At 43.4% G+C, this 20,560-nt stretch overlaps 1 protein-coding gene across 2 annotated transcripts in view; it reads left to right on the forward strand.

Moving 5' to 3' along the window:
* Window positions 1–769: 769 nt before the first annotated feature.
* Window positions 770–20,560, forward strand: part of Arhgap24 (Rho GTPase activating protein 24) — a 418,579-nt gene continuing 398,788 nt past the window's right edge. The window contains exon 1 of one of the 2 annotated variants that reach the window (XM_026785338.1): window positions 770–810. The gene's annotated coding sequence lies outside the window, so the exon portion shown is untranslated. Of the gene's footprint in view, window positions 811–19,873; window positions 20,331–20,560 lie in introns of those variants that run through there. The other variant, XM_026785337.1, reaches the window with a different exon arrangement.

Here is a 20,560-nt window from a genome sequence, read left to right on the forward strand (position 1 = left end):
CTGATATTTCAGTGGCCCCTGGCCAGCTACAGGTTGAAAATATTAAGTGGAAGATAACAGCGATGAATAGCAAGTTTCAAATTCATCCCTCCATTTGAGTAGCATAATGAAATGTTAATAATCTTCTTTTTCCCTCCCACCAAGGACGCGACTCATCCATATGCATGCTGGGTTTGCTACTTGCCTGTTCATCATCAAGTAGGCTTGTTGGGTATCTTGGTATCGCAGTGCTGTGTGCAGGGAGCCTTATTTGCTTATTCATGACTCCAAAGCACAAGAGTAGTGATGTGATTTTATTACAGCACTTTGATATCATTTTTGGATATTATTATCATTCATTACCATCTATCTTTTACCTTGCCTAATTTGTAAATTAAACATTTTCATAGGCTTATATGCATGCATGTATGTACGTATATGTATGTCCTTAGGGGTGGGTACTAGCTTCAATTTCACGCATTCGCTGAACATTTGAAAATCAACTTCCTTTGGTCAGAAGGCGAGACTGTTCCAAGGCTAGGTAAAGTACTTAGACTACCTAGATCTATAGTCATGGCTCACACTGATGACAGAGGACCTCAGAGCCATTTCGGGAGGCTGGAGCTGAAGGACTTTCAGGACTTCTGACGGTGACTTGGTCACTGACACGGAATATTCTGTTGTACCTTACCCTGCTCCCCCACTCCACCAGGATGTCCTTATTGAGGAGAACACTGGTCGGAGGAAGAGCAATGACGTGGTCAGAATAAACCCAGGGGTCGAGATAGGACGGAGACCAAGACTCCTGTCACCAACTGCAGAGTGTCAGAGGTGAGTGTCAAACCTGATCTGGAATCAGTACCACAGAAATTGCAGCCACCTTAGAACACGGGAAAGTGACTCAAGCGTTGTCTCAAAGCGTGCTATGCACCAACCACTCTGTGCAGTTAGAACTTCACCAGAATCTCACCACAGGATGACCTCACCCAGTCATCTGACAGTGTTTACTCCTCTGAGTTTTGGCTCCATCCTTGCTTTTCGTTACTCAGCTATTCACCAAATTCCCACTGGTCTGACGCGTGCTCCAGTGTTTCTCAAACCCGCTGTCCTGCGAGACTGTTGCCGGTCGGCTCATCACTGGCTTCCATGTCCGTTGACTTCATGGCCCAGGACTCCTCAACTCCGAACTTTCTACTGTTGAAAATGTTTCGCTTCTCAAAGATATTCTCTTCATTCCCTGGAGGAAAAAAACAAATGTCCAGCCCTGGCCTTCTTTCGGAGGGTCACAAGCTAAAGCTCCTGCCAACCCTCCCCTAGTTGCACGGTGCAGCCGCCACAGTTTGATCACGGTACCCTCTACACGACACATTATCTTTTGCGGTCTTGTGTATTCTTTGGAGTGTCATATGAATCACACATTCCCCTCTTTTAGTCACAGACTCTAATATATGTATGCACAACGACAGGCAGCAAATTCCTGTTTAAAAACTATCCAGCGTGACTTCACGCACTCATAACTATGGTGCATTTGCAGGCTCACATGATGAATAGCTCAGTGCTGCTGGCTTGAAGAAGCTTGTGGTAGGCTTGCTGAGACAGAGGCTAAATCTGTGAGAATGGACTGGTCTTGTGAAAAACAAGCATTGATCCACCCCAACAGTTGAGAAAAACTCCCAGGAGGAGTGTGTGTGTGTGTGTGTGTGTGTGTGTGTGTGTGTGTGTGTGATAGGGGTGGATTATGATTCAGCCAGAACTCCACGTGCTCACATGAAGTCATCTTCTTGAATATTGCCTCTGTTTTATTTTGTAACATAGTTCCATTCTCTCTAGGTCAAACATAACAGAATTCTTTTCTCATAGTTACTTTGGCATAGCATAATGTTAGTCACAAAATGTTATGTTAAATAGCAAATCAAATAAAGTGTTACTAAATAAAAGAGACACCACAGTGTACTGAAGCCTGGTTGTCAGCCTATGGTGGTACCCTAGAGGGGTCAGGAAGGGAGGGGTCCACCTAGCATACTGAGAATCTTATAAATCATGATAACATACAAACCCAGATCCTGCCTTTTGTTATTATGGCCCCATACAGAGCAAAACTTACCTTAATGAAAGATATCAGAAAAATAAAAAGATATAAACTGAATTAAAATCTGTACACACGAGAGCAGCTTTTCTCGTCCATCTTTAGTCTGGATGCTTGCAGAAGCATTCATCTCCATCCCTCTCTCCGTGTCTCGCTCCCTACCTGCCTCTGACTGGCTCCATCCTAGATTTCAGCCTCCCAGAGCTGCCGACATAAACATATCTTCAAGGAGAGGGAGACGGCACTGATAAAAATCAAGCCCCTCTTTAGGTTAAGTCTTCTCAGCAGGCCCGGATCCAAAGGGACATTTCCTTCAAATTTCCCCGTGAAGGTCTTGCCGACTTTCATACATATGCATACACAGTAAGGATTAAATGTTCTTTATTATTTCCTGGGTTGAATTCTCTGTCCTGCCTCTCCAAACAACTTACAAAAGCTTAAAAATATATATTTGAGGGATCTTAGTTACCACAATAATGTAATATACGATAAAAATGTCTGCTTGTTGCCATTTGTGATGCTGGAATTTCACGGCAAGCAACATAATTTCCACTGAAACCATTTTATTTGCTTTCTTAAGATGAGTTGCTGCGAATATCTTTCCATACAGACCGATAATGCCCCCAGCCTGATCAGAAAAACACCTCTGCCTCAAAAGTCCTCCACCTTCAGGCAGCTTGTCTAAGCTCGCTCCGAGAGCTTCCCAGCAAAGAAGAGAGGATATCCTTGTCAGATGTCTGCAATGTGACAAGCACCTAGGACAGTCATCTTGGCTAGGGTTGCAGAGACCTCACTCCATGGCTCACGACCCTGCCGTCTCTCACTTGTGCTGAGGCAAAGCCTCTTGGCAGCTAGTGCACAGTAGAGCAAAGCTGCCCAGGTCATGGCAGCCAAAGAGCAAAGGGACTCAGAGGAAGGAGCCAGGACAAGACAAGCCTTCCTAAGACAGGCTCCCAGTGGACCCTCTCTCCTGGCTAGGCTCCAGGCTGTGAAATTACCAGCAACACTCAGTAATGCTGTCAAATTGAAAGTCTGTCCCAGGTCAGCCCAGGAATGAGGAGGTCACACCCCTCACGATCTAGATCTAGTCCCTTTGCTAATGCTCTACTTGGGAGTATTACACTGGGGACAGAGCCTCCAACACACAAGCTTTTGAGGAACATTTCAAATTGAAGCCCTAACAGAGACCTGTTCTTTCCTCTATAGCCAGTGTTAGATGTCTGTCCTGCCTTCTTATACCTTCATTATATGCTATCATATACCCCTTGGTACCTCGCTTTCTGGGGCACTTGTGCCTTGGGCATCTGGCTGTCAGGGCAGTTGTTAGATTCCGTTGGGTGCTGGCTATGCCTATGGACTTTGAGCCTCTTGCCACGTCTGCTCCCGGATGTTTGCTGTTTGCTTACCATGGTGTAGCCTCACAAGCAGCCCGCCTTCCTGTTCACACAGAGGCTGCTTCCTGGTCCGAAAGCTCTGGTCCTTCATCTACTTTCGCTCACAAGCATAGTAAACAAGTTGTTTTCAGGTGACTGTGTGGCACAACTGTGTCCTCTCTGAGAGTCTCTTGTATATTTATAACTGTCTTGCTGTGATTTTTCTCTGTGGTATCTCATTGGATTCCTGATGTGAATCTCAGATTTTATACATCCTCAAAGACCTTGAAGTGAGATGACCTTGATTTTTATCTGAAAAGAAACAACTGGCTGATGTTCCAAAGCTTAGTGGTGATGAAAAAAATAGTTTCAGAGACATTCCTGAAGACAGCGGGAGCAGAACACATGGTTGGTGCCCATGGGCAGCCGGATCCCAATCAATGCCTGTTGGTAAAATACTTGTGAAGGTTAGGAAGAAGCCTGGACCAGCACACCTCGGGGAGTTAGGCTTAGATCCTCCTCCCGTGCTCTCTCTCTAGGAAACGTTGGATTTGACATTCAGTGTCTTTGAAAACTGTTTCTGCTAGCTTCATAACATTGGAAAAACAACAAAGATAATACATATGAAGGCCTTGAATAATCACGTTCACCAAAGAAGTTGTGCAGCAAACACAACCGATGTCCTCTGGAACCAGACCACGTGTTCTGCCCATCACCACTCTCATTGTCCTGAGTACCAACTGGATTGCATCAAGCTTTTCAGCACTCGGGTAGGCTAAAAAGGAAGCAAAAGAAAGCCTCTTAGAAATGAGGATCAAACTCTGTGCCGTGGATGGCACGATGTCTGACTTCATTCATCATGGCTGGCTCAACCATGCCACTGTCTAGGATGTCCAGGAAACCGTTTCCTTCTACTCCCCATTCATCTTTGGTTTTCCAGAACAGCATTTTGGATTCCCATGCCTATTTCCTAAGTGTGCAGTAGAAAGGAGATTTTCCAGGTGGAGAGGCAGAGTAGAGTCATGTAAGAGCGGAGTCGTGAATAGTGGGACATTTTTCATGCTGTGTGGGTAGAGGGTAGCGAACTGTCAGAAAATCACCAGGTCTCACAAGGTCAAGAGCGAGTACACCCAGAACACACAAGATGTGTGGCTGACATTAGATCATCGGTGCTTGGGTTCTAAGCAGCTCCTGGGCTGGTCAGGCAGGCGTACACTTGCCTCAGGATCAGATATCACTGAGAGAGAGACGGCATGACTTACGTATTGGAGCAGTTTCTCTCTTTCCTTTAGTTCCTCTTCTTCATCAGCTCTGTCTCTCCACATTAGGCTATTCTTTCTAGATCAGAACGTGGAACTGTCTTTGGGTTTCATTTGCCCCTGATTACCCCTGAATCTTGACTTATTTATCCTACTATCCAGCCTTGGGAACCTAGTTTCTGGTGCTTTGGTTATTGTTTTTCTTGTACCATTCTTGTCCTAAAGCAATTGAATATCTTAGAGTGGATACAAAAAAGAAGAGGAAAGATATTTTAAAGGTGGCATTTTACCCCATAAGTTTAATAAACTCAGTCATTTATATTTGTGGGCCTCATCATCGCCTGTCAGTATCAACAGAAAGGATTGCATTCACCCTTTCAAAGAAGGTAATCAAGGATGCATTGCTCCATTGCATGTGTGCTCATCTTCAGGGCAACGCCAACTGCAGGAATACTGCTCCTCTCCCAGGCTGTCTGTAGACATTGTTCCCTGCTGGCTCTTGGGTATCTCCTTTTCATTCCAGGCATGAATGATTTTTTTCTTCCAACAGGATTTATCTTCTCTTGTGTTGACAGTGAGAAAATGCAATCTCTGTGGTTTTGGCCTTCATCTTCTGTCACCGAAATTAGTTGATAGCTTTCTCTCTCTCTCTCTCTCTCTCTCTCTCTCTCTGTAAATGTTTAGAGAAATGAGAAATAGTAAGGAAAAGCTACTTTTCAGGCTTCAGTCTCAGCCTTTCTCTGGCCTCAGGGCAGAATGCTTGCTGTAGTCCTAATGAGTGACTTACCTCTGGAATTATAGTCTTCAGACTTAAATTGGCAGCTATGTTTCCTCCCATCGCTCACACCAGGATATGGGTACATAAAAGACTATAATGAGCTTCATCTCCATTTAAAAGAGAATTAGAGCCAGGATTTGTAAGAAAAGTCATCCTGGGCATTCTGTCCTGGTAGCCAGCAATAGTCCAGCATGAAGGCAGCAGTTCTTAGAGAGGCAACTGCCAACCCCAGACACCCGTCCCTCTCTGTGTTACATGGAGGTTAATTTTGGAGTGATGTATGAAGCAGGGCAGAGTGACAGAGAAAAGATAAAATGAAACTAAATAAACCCTAAGGATAAGAAATTCAGTTAGTGATTTGTTTAGACAGCCATTAAAAAAAAGTTGTATGAAAGTTGCTAGTGTGGATATATCAGGAAGTGCCTCGACAGCTAGGGATTGTGAGGGCAAGTTTTAATTGTCAGCTTGACACAGAAGCACCTTAAAGAAAGTCACAGTGAGGGGACTGCACAGATCAGCTGTTCTATGGGCATGTGTCTTGGTTGTTAATTGAGGTTGGAAGAATTGCCCACAATAGGCAGCACCATTCTCTATGCAGGGGATTCTGAACTGTGGACAGTGGGCAGAATGAAGTAAGCATAAGCAGGCATCCCTCTGTTGCTCTTGGTTGTGAATACGGGTGTGATGTGGTCAGTTTTCTGCCCCTGCAACTTCCCTGCTATGATGGACCAGAGCCTGGAACTGTGACTTAAATCTTTTTCTCCCCTAAATTGAGTTTCGTCAGGGTGTGTTGCCATAGCAATAGGAAATGAAACTAATACCGCAGGGATGATTTTTATTTCTTCAATTAAACAGAACTATCTCTGACTGAATATATAAGCTTCCTAAACAAAATCTTTAAGACTTTTGTCTGAAATCTGTTTTTGTAGCACTTGCCACAAATGTTTATATGGACTACGTTGATCACGTTGGCCTTTGTATGATCAATGAAATTTTCCTTTTATAATATCATATGGTGTAAACTCAAGAAAGTCCAGTCTTCAGAGCGTCCTGAAAACAAACAAAATGGACACTTTCTATGAGTCAAGGTGGTAGGAACTATGGAAAATTCCCTATGGATTAATGATAGGAGTATGATAACTCTCTACTAAAATGTGTTCTATATGCCAGATGCAATGCTTCTCAGTTCACATGCTGATGGGGGGGAGAGTCTCCTGTTTTGTGTTAATTTCATTGGTTAAGTAATAAAGAAACTGCTTGGCCTCATAGGTTAAAACATAGGTGGGAGGAGTAAACAGAACAGAATGCTGGGAGAAAGAAGCTGAGTCAAGGAGTCGCCATGATTCTCCTACCGGACACAGACGCAGGTTAAGATCTTCCCTGGTAAGAGCACCTCATGGGGCTACAACATTATTAGAAATGGGCTAGTCCAGGTGCGAGAGTTAGCTGAGAAAAGGCTAGATATAATGGGCCAAGCAGTGTTTAAATGAATACAGTTTGTGTGTTGTTATTTCGGGCATAAGCTAGCCATGTGGGTGGCCGGGTGCCGGGGATGCAGCCCTGCCACTCCTATTACAACAACATGCAATCGAAAGTTCAAGTTTGAAGCAATCTTCCATGGTAGCTTATGAGTCTAGCGGGTTTCGTCAAGTGAAGAAACACAATGTAGATCGTGGAACATGGGAACATGGGCTTGAACACATGGAGAGAAAATCTCTGGTAGGGAGAATACCAATGTATAAAAACCAAGAAAGATTAATCTTATGATTACTACCTATGGGCTGTTAAGCAGAAAATGTATGTATACACACACACACACACACACACACACACACACACACACACACACATATATGTTTAGTCATACATTTCTCAGCACTAGATATATATTCTGAGAAATGTGTTATTATTTGATCATTGTGTGAATATCTTAGATGGGTTTATACCAAGCTACATAGCTCAGTGTACTACATAATTAGACTATGTGGTATATGTGAACCACATATATGGGTTCATATATGGTCTGCCTTTGATCAAAACATTGCTATGTCAGACAATAATGATGTGAAAAAATGACTTCATTGTTGCAAAAAAATTAACAAAAATGAAGGACAAAAGAAATCCCCACAGTCTATCCATGATGTGTTTAGAAAAATGAGGCTGGAAACCATTTCAAGGAAATACTCTGTACTGATGACATTTTGGCTTTTGGTATACACAGTTTCAAAGTTAGATAGCATTCATAGTAACACCCAGATTCTATCGCACATCGAATTGAGATCTTAGCTCTTCTGTTTAAAATGATCTCCTTGTTCCAAAGGAATGCAAATGCTTGCCATCCATGAATATATTACAAAATTCTTGACCCTATCTATTTGTATTATGTAAACAATGTATGCATTATTCATACCAGAGCTCTTGGTTGCTGTATTATAAAGCTGGTGGCAGCAGGAGGGTAGTTAAAACCCACTTGGAACATAAAAATATTGAAGGTTTCTAAGAAAAGACTAGTTAGCAAAAACAGTAATTACTGGAATTTAATAACATAATTTGTTCAGTATCACTATAACAATTTTAAAAAGAGACGAAGGAAAAGGTCTAAATCTCTAAATTCTGTGCTGAAAGAGCCAAGGTTAGACTAAAAGTGTAGCGTAGCTTGTTTATTAGCATTGTTAAAAATAATGATCAAGTTAATTAAAATTGAATTATGGTGGAATCACCTAGAAAGACTAATGGCAGCCATTTTAATGAGTCCCATTAATGGCAGTGATAATGATTCAGCTATTTTGAAACAAGCTCAACAGTGTTATTCTTCATAAGAAATCTCCTATGCACACTTCTCTCACGTCCCTGTTGGGAGATTAATAGTAAGAGGATATTTCAGCTGTAGTACTTGCTGTGACCATGACAGCTCCACAGTGAACCCTGTAATGAATTAATACTGGTCGTGCTTGTTGGAGAACAGTTAAAATCAAAGATGTTGCCCCCCCACAAACACAGCATGCTTCTACCTTTGAGGCACATGCCAGCTCAAAGAAGAGGTGGGTTATAAGACAAAAGCCCCAAGTCCTTCCTCGATTTTGGGGGACTCTTAAGTGTTTGATTCTTTGATTGTTTCTGGAAACTGAGCATTGCTGTGTAGTCTAGATTGGCCCCAACATCTCCATCTTCCTGCCTCAGCCTCTAGAGTGCTAGAAAGAAAACTGTTTTCATGTCAAAAAAAAAAATGAATCCTTACATATGAGTTACATCAACCCTTCTGATTGATAAAACATAAAAGGACTCAAAAACTCGGTGAAATCAATAGCAATTTGCCTTTTCGTCATTCCGTACGGAGAGGGGCAGTTTGAGTCAGTTTCTATTAGATCCTGATGTTTTTGTTCTTAGACAAAGCTGCTGTGCAGTCCCTCCTCTTTCCTGTCTCCTCAGGCCAGGACCACAGGCATTGGACACAGGAGGGGGAAACATGGGTCTTATGTGCAGCTTCTTCCTAGGGTGTCTGTCTGATAACTGGGAGATGACAGAGCAGGTCTCTCTGATATCATCAGCTCATCTGACAGCATCGTTCTCTTCCCATGAGAAAGACGGCATTCATGCTGATTTATCTATACTACAGTTGCAATTGGAGCACAATAAAATAGAAGGAAGAATGGATCTGCGTATGTATTATTCCTCCAAGCTCTGAATACTGATGCCTTAGCTAATGAATAATTCAGAAGCGCTTTCTATAGTAAATAACTTTTGACTTCTTTTAGCTCGGGGATGACCAATGGTGTTATAGCAAACACCACAAAATATAGACCACATACAAATCTTTTTAACTGTAGTATTTTAAATAAATAATTCCATTTCATTTTAAAGTTTCATGATGACTGGAAAGCTAAACAAAGTTCTTTAATTCACCCATTTTAGTGACTGAATGTAAATTTCATAAGGGGACAGATAACCCCAGATTTGACTTCACAATGCAGACAGTCTTGCATTTCGGAGGTGACAAGAGATTTTTGACTGTATAAAGGAAATCGTCCATGTCCACAACAACTAGCTACTTCCTGAATTTTCTTACTCTTTCAATATTCTTTCTTTTGAAACCAAATACATTGGCCTTAATTATACCCTCCTTAATTCTCAGTTCCTGTGGAACACTTGATCCTTGACTATCTACAACAGTTTCAAGGAATTTAGTCAGGGATTTATATGGAATTTATGTTAATCAGAGATGTTTGTGAAGGCTTTGATTGCATACTGTAGGCGTGACTCTGGGTAACCAATAGCATCAGTGGAAATCCCAATCCTTTGTGCATCTTCCCTGGGCTTTCAGAATCTCAGCTCCTGTCTTTGGAGCTATTGATGTATTCCCAACACAGATTTTATTTCTGCTGTTCATCCTCTGACCTGATGGCTTTACTTTGCCCCAGACATGAACCTGTAAGTGACCGTCGAACCCCACCTCTCTGTTTCTGCTGATGCTGTTACAGTGCTGAGCTCTGCACCATTCTCCCCCCAGGGAGGAGAGTTTGCCCCACACCTATCTTAAATTATTTGACTGGGCTCTCTCTGTTTGTTTGTTTATTTGGTTATGACTTTCTGAATAGACTTGAAAAAATTCTTCCACAAGGTTGCCGCCAGAGAACACTGGAGTGAGTGAGGAGTCGTGTCCAAAGCACCCTTTCTTTTAAGTTTCTTTTTATTTACTCTTGTGTCTTTCACATCATGCACCTGGATCCCATTCATTTCCCCCATCCCTTGGTATCTGCCTTCTGCCCTTGCAATGCCCCTCCCAAAATAAAATAGAATTTAAGAGGGAAAAAAAAGAAAATTAAAAAAGGAAAATAAAAAAAAATGAAAAATGTCATCATGGAAGCTACAGTGTGACACAGTGAGTCACACAGTAAACCCTTTTATCCATGTATCTTTACCTGCAAGTGTTCATTGCAAAGAGTCCTTGGTCTGGCTCAAGGCCACTGATTTCTGCTACAATATTGATGCTGGGCCCCCACTGGAGCTCCTCTTGAACATCCTGCTGTTACCTTGTGTCGTGGAGATCCTATAACTTTGGGTCTGCAGGACCGACCCCTTCACGTGCTCCTGCAGATCATAGTTGGGGTGGATGATGGGGTGGGCCAGCTCATGACCCTGGTTCTGGGCCTGGGTAGTTGCAGGGTTGGTCAGCCCACCAGCTCTGCCCTGTTCTTACCATCCAGGTGAGCTCTCCAGCATCGTCCTGGCTAGTTTACCCCTTATAGCAATGAGGAAGGGGTGGGGCAAGTTCTCCTTTCACATCCTCAGGATTGGCTCTCCCACACCTGGACCACAGGGTCATCTCTACTGTGCTGCCCATGTGAGGTTCAGGGGCTACTCTCCCGAGTCCTGCAGCCGAGCATCCCTTCCTAAACATTCATCAGTGTCCCCAACTGAAGCCCTGGTGATTCGGTTTCCATCTCTTGGGATTCCATTACTGTCACTTACAAGGCTCTTTCCCCCCAATATTTCTTTCATATAAACACACAAGGACAAAAGCCTACCTCTGAGGACACCTAAGGCAGTCTGCTTAGCATTTAGGAACTCTTCCACTTGTCACCTCAATGTGAATCCCAGTTTGTCAACACAGGACTCAGTTTAGTCTGTCAACTTTGCAGGATAAGCATTTTCAACCACAAACTTCTGAACAGAGGCAATAGAGCTGTGGTTCTCCTTCTGTTCCTGGTCCAGGAGCCCACATCTGGAGCCACCACCTTTGATTATTCTCCTCTAGAAATATTCCTGGGAAATCTAGGAGGTGATTTTAAAAATGTAACAACATTTATATTTTTTTAAATCTGACTTTCCAGAATATTTGTTGCAATAATTTAATTCAATAAATATTGAGGCGCTCATGACCCCTAGTTCTAGTCTTTGGATAGCCATCCTTTGTTAGAGGCCATTCGAGGGGATGAGCAGCGGGCAGCATTGGAACTCCATGGAGCGCTCCTGGCCCATTGGCAAAGCCAGGCCTGAGGGAGCCTTGGTGAGGCAAAGCCCCTGGAATGAGGGCTATGTCTCCTAAGGACCTCATGCTATTATGAAGCACATCTCTGAATGTTGTCTTCATGGTACCACACACCTCATAATCTATAGATTGTATGAAAATGCTCAAAGAGTTTCTAGTCCTTCACTGGGCAGTGTTATAGGTACTTAGAATAAGTGATTGATTTTTTTTCCCCAAGCATTGCTGCTGGAGCAGATTAGTGATTGAACCACCACCCTTAGAACGAATTTAAATATATAGATTGTGAGTAAGGTTTGGTTAAGGTGTTTTGTTAATGGCTTTGAAGTAGAAAATCTTGGGGGGGAAATTTAAAGTTTAGAATGACACACTTATGTGGAGGTTGCTGCCTCAGGCCTGAACCAATGCCTTGGCACAGGAGACCACTTCCTAAATATAACCCCAGTAACACAGACACTGAGAGAAGCAATTGGTAAACGGGACCTCCTGAAACTGAAAAGCTTCTGTAAAGCAAAGGGCATGGTCAACAAGACAAAACGGCAGCCTACAGAATGGGAAAAGATCTTCTCCATCCCCACATCGGACAGACAGCTGATCTCCAAAATATACAAAGAACTCAAGAAATTGGTCATCAAAAGAATAAATAACCCATTAAAATTGGGGTACAGACCTAAACAGAGAACTCTCAACAGAGGAATATAAAATGGCTGAAATACATGTAAGGAAATGTTCAACATCCTTAGCCATCAGATAGATGCAAATTAAAACAACTCTGAGATTCCATCTTACACCTGTAAGAATGACCAAGATCAAAAACACTGATGACAACTTATGCTGGAGAGGTTGTGGGGAAAGGAAAACACTTCTGCATTGCTGGTGGGAGTGTAAACTGGTACAGCTGCTTTGGATTTCAGTATGACAATTTCTCAGAAAATTAGGAAGCAACCTTTCTCAAGACCCAATTATACCGTAACTTTTGGGTATATACCCAAAGGATGCTCAATCATGCCACAAGGACATGTGCTCAACATGTTCATAGCAGCATTGTTTGTCATAGCCAGAACCTAGAAACAACCCAAATGCCCCTCCACCAAAGAATGGATAAGGAAAATGTAGTACATTTACACATGGAGTACTACACAGCAGAAAAAAATGAAGACCTCTTGAAATTTGCAGGCAAATGGATGGATCTAGAAAACATTATATTGAATGAGGTATCCCAGACACAGAAAGACAAATATCATATGTATTTACTCATAAGTGGCTTTTAAACATAAAGCAAAGAAAACCAGCCTACAATTCACAACCCCAACCTAGAAAACAATGACATACATAAATCTAATCTACATGGGAAGTAGAAAAAGACAAGATCTCCTGAGTAAACTGGGAGCATGGGGACCATGGGAAAGGGTTAAAGGGAAGAGGAGAGGAAGGGCGAGGAACAGAGAAAAATGTATAGCTCAATAGAATTAATAAAAAAATAAGAAAAGGAAAGACACACCTTTAGCAGTTGAACAAAAGACTCGCTGAGGTCAGGGAACAAAACAGCGTCAACCTGGCCATTGCTGGCTGATGCACCTTTCTTCCTAGGGTCAGTTAGTGATCAAAGGTCATGATTAATTCCTTGTACCCATTTCTGCTCTCATCTTTGTATTATAAAAACTGTTGATGAATTGGTATGTCCCCTGAGGATTTAAAATAGAGCTTTAAGTCCCCCTCAGTCCCTGAGCTGCTAAAGGCTGGTCCTTACAGCAGCAATAATCTTGGATTATCTTTTCTGTTTTTAATAAACAAGCTTATTATTATTATTATTATTATCTTTTTAGTTTCACTGCCAGATGTTAGTTTTAAGATCCAAAATGTAATACTCATTTTCCTGAATTTTCAAAACCACTGCTGTTCCTCGGACTGATATCTCTGCTTTTTGACCAATTCGTTGTTCATTAGTCCTGCTAACAGAGGAAATGGAAGGCGATCCGTTTAACTTTGTGCAAAACTTGAATAAAAGATTGGATAGGATAAGACATTCACATTAATACCTTTAATAAGATTTAAAATTGGCCTGTATGAGGACAATAATATCCCTCTTCATTAGAGAATAACAGTTGTTGTCAAGTACTTGGGTAATTCAAGTAACATATGAGAGGGACATTGTGCCGTCCTTTGCAAAGGGAGATGTTGCCACTGCCTCCTTAGTGAAAAGAAGTCTGGACTGCTGCTTGGATAACCTTAGCCCAAGACTTGCCTCTGCCTTCATTAGCTTATGGGAGAAGGAACAATACAATGCCTTCCTTCCTTTTGCAAAAATGTAAACAAGAATCGACTTTTCCTTAGGTTTCCTTCACTGTGGGAAAGCAGTTTTAAAATTACAGGGAATGTTCTTAACATTTTATTATTTCCTTTACTTATGTGTTTGAATGAGCTACTCAGATCTGCTTACTTTTTATTTTTCTTAGCCCCTCTTAAAAAGTGTTTTGTTTGCTGGGCAGTGGTGGCACACACCTTTAATCCCAGCACTCAGGAGGCAGAGGAAGGCGGATCTCTGTGAGTTCCAGGACAGCCAGAGCTACACAGAGAAACCCTGTCTCAAAAAACAACAACTAAAAGTGCTTTATGGCAGATAAATATGTAACCTGTAACAATAAATAAAGATGTCTCCTTGATAGTTTGGTTTATATGGTGTAAAGCAATGACCTTAGCCCAAAGTATCATTTATAGCTGAAACCTGGGAGACAATGTTGCGTCAAGTATTCAGTCCATTAGGGCCAGCATCTGAGCCCTTAGCAGTCTGATCTTACTGCATTTGGCTTATTGTATCTTGACTCCATGAATCCACAATGAACTGTGGTTCATTCTTCTCACTAATTTTCAAGTTATCTGAGGATAGATAAAGCAGGCAATACAGAGGAATGGAAAAAATTGGAGGCAGAAAGTATATCCATTATTTATAAAGCTTAAATATGAAAGAAAGATGACTGAGGATTGTCTGGAGAGATTACAAGGATTAGAATATACTCAAATAAAACTAGTTGCTAAATGTTCTCAGTTTTATATTCATAGCTGAGACCACAAGAGAAAAGACACATGTCTAAGGAACTGTTTGACTTTATGGGTGTGCATGTGATTTGAATGTGCATAGTGTGTGCACGCATGTGTGCATGTGCATCCATACATGTGTCTATGTGTGTAAACATGTATGTGCATTTGTTTGTGTGTGTGCATGCACTTCCATATGTGTGTGTGTGCGCACACGCATATATTTATGTCCACACCTGCCTTCACTCATGGGTAAGTACAGAAGAGAGGCTATATAAAGTCCAGATAGAAATAAAGTCTGTCTTAGAAACTTTGCGACTGAACAAACACAAAGGAACTCTAGAATAATGAGATATTTAGAAACAACACACAAGTATAAAGCAGAACCATCAGGGACTGAGCTAAAGGAAACATGCTGAACATGAAAGGAAGGGATTATTTCTTTGACAGAATCTGGTGGGTTTCTGAATCTAGGGTTATTTATATATTATTTTACTTTACTTGTCTGTGTGATTGCATACCACAGGAGCGTGTGCCTATGGAGGGACCATAGGCATTAGATGCCCCGGAGCTGGGATTACAGGTGGTAGTGAGCCACATCCGGGGGCAGGGGTGCTGGGAGATGAACTCTTGTCCTCTGGAAGAGAAACAAGTGCCCTTAGCTGCGGAGCCATCTCCCCCTCCTGAATTTAGGATTTAAAAGCATCAAGGAAAACAGTTTTAACTGAAATTGAAAACTGTGAGTGGAATTTGGAGCCTTCTTGGTTTATAACACCACCCAGACAACTAGACAAGCTAGGCATACACTCGAGAGTTTTAAAAGATTATATACATTCAACACAGTAATATTTATGTATAAATGTGGAAGGCATGGATATTCTTTAGTCTTTCTTTTATGCAGCTCTATACATTCCAAATCCCCGGGGTTGGACTAACTTTTAATTAGAATAAGTGTAGATATTTATCACTGAGGATTTCTTGTACTGTTTACTCTGGAGGTATGGGAGGCAGGGAATATGACTTCTTCTGCCACCAAAGTTATGTCAATTTATGAGTGTGTACCAATGACTGACACTGTGCCACTTCAGGATCTAAATGACATTGAATTTTTTCTTTTAAGCCATTGACTCCAGCTGATCTGATTGATAACCAATCTGATTGATAGCTACTCTACTTGATAGCTGATCTGATTGATAGCCGATCTGATTGATAACTGATCTGATCTATAGTCGATCAGAGATGGAAAGGACACCACAGGAGATTTTCCTTCTGTGCTCTTTTTACTCCTTCTCTTCATTATTACATTTCTACCAGAGATGTAGCTGGATTTATTGTGCCCATTGAGACAAAAGTACCCCCTCCACCTGAATCATGTGACCCAATGTCTTCTGATACAGAGTGTGGTCCCTCAATGTCTTTCCAGTGGTAGGTCTAAAGGAAACTCCAATTCTCCAAACTCAACAAGGCAGTTCATATATCCAGAAACCTGAACTCTAGGCTGATTTCAGGCCGTTGGATAAAAGCCAGCAATCCTCAGGAACTTGTGAAGCTGCTTCTCCTCTATCAAAAGAAGTCATTTTCTTTTTTTTAAAATTTATTTATTTATTAAAGATTTCTGCCTCCTCCCTGCCACTGCCTCCCATTTCCCTCCCCCTCCCCCGATCAAGTCCCCCTCCCTCATCATCTCAAAGAGCAATCAGGGTTCCCTGACCTGTGGGAAGTCCAAGGACCACCCACTTCCATCCAGGTCTAGTAAGGTGAGCATCCAAACTGCCTAGGCTCCCCCAAAGCCAGTACGTGCAGTAGGATCAAAAACCCATTGCCATTGTTCTTGAGTTCTCAGTAGTCCTCATTGTCTGCTATGTTCAGCAAGTCCGGTTTTATCCCATGCTTTTTCAGACCCAGGCCAGCTGGCCTTAGTGGGTTCCCAACAGAACATCCCCATTGTCTCAGTGTGTGGGTGCACCCCTCGCGGTCCTGCGCTCCTTGCTCGTGCTCTCTCTCTCTCCTTCTGCTCCTGATTTGAACCTCAAAAAGAGGAACATGGGATGTACTCACTCATATTTGGTTTCTAGCCATAAATAAAGGACATTGAGCTTATAATTCACGATCCTAGAAAAGCTAAATAAGAAGGTGAATCCAAAGACAAACATAGGCATCCTCCTGAATATTAACCTTCATCAGGCAATGAAAGGAGACAGAGACAGAGACCCACATTGGAGCACCAGACTGAAAAGAAGTCATTTTCCTTATCTCCAGCAGAAGGAACATATGGCTACCTGTAGCAACTATTACCATATCAAAGCTCATGCTGGCCTTCCAAGTTCTCAGTACCACAAGTACCTGTTACTCATTTCAAAGTCCTTGCTAATACCTTCTTACCTACTCTGTACCCCAAACTCCTTCCAGTTCCCAGGGCTTCCCTCCCCAGCTACTTGTTCTCCTAATAACCCTGCTGTACTCTCTCTCTCCTCTGTCCCTCGCTCTTCTCTTCTGTTTCTCTCACTGCTTTCTCTGTTCTCTGTCCCCTGCTATTCTCCCTTCTCTCACGGACAGCCTTGGCCATGTCCCATCTGCTGACCATGTTCAGTCCGCTACTTTCTCTCTGTGCAATGGACTCTTCCAGATGCTTCTGGTCGTTCTCGGTCTCATCATCTATAGTAAAAACAAAATGCTTTGAGTTTATAGTTTATACACCATTTCACTTAACTAAGACAAAGCTGTACTTTGGGATAAAATTTCCAATGGTAAACAAAAAGAAAAAAACCAAACCAGGCATTCAGAAATGGCCACGCTTTAGAGTTCCGCTGCCTAGCTCCATCCCGATACTCGATGTTGATGCACACAGCACCCACACAAGTTCTGCGCTGTTGGTGGGAGCCCATAGGAAATGCAAGGAGCTTGGCAACTCTTGACTGTTCTGTTTTGTTACTGTGTGTTTTGCCCTCTTAGGAATTTATGTTTTCCTAAAAGAAAATATAATTAAAGAACCCAGTCAGTGACATTAATGAAGAACTGGGCGGCCCCACAATGGCTGACTCTATGCTCAGGGCTCCGAGGAATCTGGCAGGGACTCTGCTGGGAAAGGGCAATCTTTAAATGAGTAGAAATCATTTTATTCCACCCTTGTTCAATAGTAACATTTGACTCATATATTGAAACATCAGACCAATCAATTTTACAAATGGTTTTCAGTTTCTCTTAACTAAATTCCAAAAGAATGACCTAGCAGGAGTAGTGTCCAGAGGGCTTTGTGTTCCTGACCTTGACTAACACCTGGGCAAGCTGCTCAAGTGTGAGGCCCTTATCTCCTTTCTTTTGCACTCTTTCTATTGATTTCTAGTCTCTGGAGAGCTCGCTGCCGGTGAAGGCATTCTATACTCTCCATGTTTACAATGTATCCCTTCAAGTTCTTCCTGAGAGCTTGTGTTCTTTTCCTAGCTGTTCTTCGGAAGATATATTATAGGACCCAGGATTCTTAGAAAGCCAGTTTGTTCCTCTGAACCAATTCTGGCTCTTGTAGAGTTTGTTGAAAATGTGCTTCCCACCTGGAATTAAAGTTGATTTGACACATTTAGTTCAAATGACCCTTTGGGCAAAGTCTCAGCAGAAAGCCTGGAGATGAAGGAGAGACATTTTCCAGAGGTCTGTGGGAGCCGTGTTAACCTCCTGTTCTGGTGAGAATAAGGTGTCTCTCCACTAGCTTCAGAATTTATCACTTTCTTAAAGTTTTTACAGGGTATAGGAGAGTTGTGTTCCGACTCAGCTGACCCTCAGGGGGAGAACAACCCAGCCAGAATCCAGTGAGTGACTCTTGCTTTCTAGTTCAACCTTTACTCCCTTGTCACAGACTTCTAAATCCCAACAAGCTTCAGCAAGGCCCTTCTCTTTCTGCAGGAAAGCCTGTGGTCTGTGTTAGTGGATGCAAATCTTCCTTCATCCCAACGACTATTTCCATGACAACCTTCCCCTCTTTCTGTGTCTTCTCTAGACTGAGATCCCTGTACATCACACTCGCTGGTGAGGTCGTGTCAAATAGAGAAGGTGGAGTCAGAGGTATGAAGGCAGAAGGCCTTGGCCACAAGGATGGGATGTGTCTTAATCTTTCAGGCTGGGGACTGCCCAGCAACCGCCCCAGGTTCAATTTTGTATCACCTTGGGTCTAAATTGCTGTGGTAACATTTGTTATATCCCAAGGTAGGCACCCAACATAATAGCCTTCTTGCCTTTTTGAAATGTCACAGTCTTGAATCATACCAGCTGACACTTCTGGAGGCTTCTAGGCCATGAAATGTGCACAGATTTCATTTTGGTTAATTTCATTGTTTTGCCGCTCCCATCTAAAACTGCCCATGGGCTGTCACTTGCCAGGGTGACGGTGTGGCATTACAACACGCCAGGCCTTGTGAGTTGATGAAGGTCATTTGTTCCCACCAATTAGAACACAGGCCTCCTGAATTCTACACACACTTTAAAGGAAATGGCAAAAGAGATTTGTCCCCCCAACCTTCAGAACTTAATTTGATTCATCAAAGGGCTGAGGCTTCTCCGGCCAGAAAAATCAATTTTCTAGTGGGACCTCAGCCTGGGATGGAGCAGATTCATTATTTCCCATGGAAACCTGAGGGCAACCAAGAGGAATCACCTATTAGTGTCCATCCGTGCTTTCCTTTGAAGTGTTTGTCAACCTGAGAACGTACCTGGACACCCCTAATGACAAAAACCTGGTGAGCGTTCTAAACAATCGAAAACACGAGACTTTAATAAAGCGGAGAGTGAGCTCCCAACTCCTGATCTGAATCGGCTTTGTGTGTGTGTGAGACAGTGGGTGGGAAGGATTTTGGGGGTGGGGGGCACAACATCAGGAACCTATTTGCTGCTGTGTTCTCTTTCTCGGGGCATGATTCTGAGACCTCTAAAAGCGTGGCAGGGCCTTTCATTATACTTAGCATTTCTCTGAACGCCTGACTAGAAGACACTCATGTAAATATGCACATCTTTGCATATCTAGGAATAAAGACATAGGCTAAAGAAAGAAGACCTTGCAGAGGCCAGGCAGTGGCAGTGCCTGTAACCAGTATGCCGGTCTTGGTGAGGAAACCCGAGAGTGAGAGCCATGTATTCCTGAGCCCCTCACTCACAGCCATCACCCACAGGATCTGTGACCAACACTCCTGTTGCACTTGGCTTGGCAGGAACGCTGCCAACTGCAGAGCGCCAGGGCAGGCGGGTGGTGGCTGGTGGGGCTCCCAGCAGGGCTCAGGAGGGGAGGTGAAGCTGGCGTGCAGGGCGGGGCTCCCGCCACCCCACCAGTGCCGCTCTGGTCCTCTGAAGCCGCCAGCTGCCAACTGAAACCCGAAACCCGGCTGCGTCTGCGGGCTGGCCCCACTCAGTTGTTCCAGCCTCTTGTACTGTATATTTACACATTCACACACAATCACTCTTTCTAACTTCTGGACTATTTGCGCAACTGCTAGGATTTCTCAAGTGCATGTGGCAACTCAGCGCGGGTGAAAGAAAGCCAGTGGGACTCGGGAGGAGATCGTAGGCCCGCGGGGCCGCGAGGCTAAGGAGGGGACAGGACTAGAGCGAGAGAGCGACGGCTGGGGGTTCCCCCCAACTTTCCGCGCAGCTGCGGCTGGCACTGCGGCCACCCAGGGCTTCCTCCTGCGAGAGCAGCGGCGCGCAGACCGGGCGAATGGGGCTCTGCGCTTGCCCTGGCTGTGGGAAGTAAAGGACACCCCGCTGGCCTGAACTCATCTTTTGGTCAGTCCTAGGAGCCTGGGACATCGAAGCTGTCGCCATCCCGCATAGGCCCCTCGTCCCCAGCAGGGTAGGTGATCTGATTGCTGATGGGAGGTGGAGTAACCACCCGGCGGGTGGGTCGCAGCTTCAGGCTACAGGGACAGGGAGGGGGCTGCTGCGACCCAAGCTGTTTCAGTGATTGTGGCTCTGTGTGTGAGCCTGTGTGCATGAGTGTGTGCATGAGCATGTGTGTGCGTGTTGGCGCGCGCGCGCGCGCGCTCGTGTGTGTGTGTGTGTGTGTGTGTGTGTGTGTGTGTG

The sequence above is a fragment of the Microtus ochrogaster genome, linkage group LG1, assembly GCF_000317375.1.
Source record: "Microtus ochrogaster isolate Prairie Vole_2 linkage group LG1, MicOch1.0, whole genome shotgun sequence".
Classification (NCBI taxonomy): Eukaryota; Metazoa; Chordata; class Mammalia; order Rodentia; family Cricetidae; genus Microtus; species Microtus ochrogaster.